This window comes from Macrobrachium rosenbergii, chromosome 40 (assembly GCF_040412425.1).
Source record: "Macrobrachium rosenbergii isolate ZJJX-2024 chromosome 40, ASM4041242v1, whole genome shotgun sequence".
NCBI lineage: Eukaryota > Metazoa > Arthropoda > Malacostraca > Decapoda > Palaemonidae > Macrobrachium > Macrobrachium rosenbergii.
This window is the reverse complement of record NC_089780.1, coordinates 7800166-7801264: the sequence shown is the minus strand read 5'-3', so window position 1 is coordinate 7801264 and position 1099 is coordinate 7800166. Positions and strand designations below refer to the sequence as shown.

General features: G+C 35.0%; 1 long non-coding RNA gene across 1 annotated transcript in view; it reads left to right on the top strand.

Annotated features, from left to right (window-relative positions):
• Positions 1 to 741: 741 nt before the first annotated feature.
• Positions 742 to 1099, top strand: part of LOC136825944 (uncharacterized) — a 19687-nt gene continuing 19329 nt past the window's right edge. Inside the window, exon 1 of the long non-coding RNA XR_010849488.1 lies at positions 742 to 817. This is a non-coding gene — a long non-coding RNA (uncharacterized lncRNA). The remainder of the gene's footprint in view (positions 818 to 1099) is intronic.

Sequence of the window (1099 nt, the reverse complement as noted above, 5' to 3'; positions counted from 1 at the left end):
CAGTATCTAATCAAATAGGGAAATGATTTATATTTAAATATAATCTAGTGGTTCTCATGGCATATAGTATAAGTCTTTAGTGCACACTTCAGCCATGTCTTAAAGTAATCCTGTTTGTTTGTTTAAATAAATCTAAACAGTAGTTAACACAAGAAAGGAAAACTTTATCAGGACAATAAAGAGAAAGATAAAATCGTGGCTGAAAATTACCTAATCATATGGTTCTCGTGGAATAGAATATAAATCTTTGCTCCACACTTAACAATGCCTTAAATTAATCCTGTTTCTTTGTATAAATGCATCTAAGCAGTAGCTAAAACAAACATGGAAATCTTTATTATTGTCTTACAGTAATCATGTTTCTTTGTATAAATAAATCTAAGTAGAAGCTAAAACAAAATGGAAATCTTTATTATTGTCTTACAGTAATCATCTTTCTTTGTATAAATAAATCTAAGCAGAAGCTAGAATAAGAAGGAAAATCTTTATCATTGTCTTACTATTACCACGTTTCTTTGTTGATAAATTTGAGCAGTAGGTAAAACAAGAGGGTAAAACTCTATCTATTGTCTTACAGTAATCATATTTCTTTGTATAAATTGCATCTAAATAATGGCTAAACCAAGAAAGGAAAAACTTTGTCATGGCAATAACGAGAAGGATAATCGCATGCCTGAAAATAATAAATCCACTTCATTGCCATTTTTATAATGCCATCACCCTCCTCTCCCTTTCAGCCATGAGTACCCAAATCTTATCCCTGAGACAACGGAACATTCGTAATTGCCCCGCGAGGTCTTTGAATCCTTCCGGAGCTGTGAGTATTAACACGTAGTTGCTGTTTTATTGCAGATAGGAACTCGGGCCATTTATCATTATAGAGGCCGTAAAGTGATTCGTATTCTCTTCGCGTTCCCTGTTATGACGATCGTTCTGTCCAAGTTATGTCTCGAGTTTATGGCCGCCGTTATGATAAAGGGGGAGTTTTCCGCCCCGTGATAAGGGGTACACGAGGGGCGTTTGATTGTTGATGTGGACGCAAGGAATTACCAGAGTGCGATGCGTGTAATGTTATGTCTGGTCCATAATTAGTTAGTTT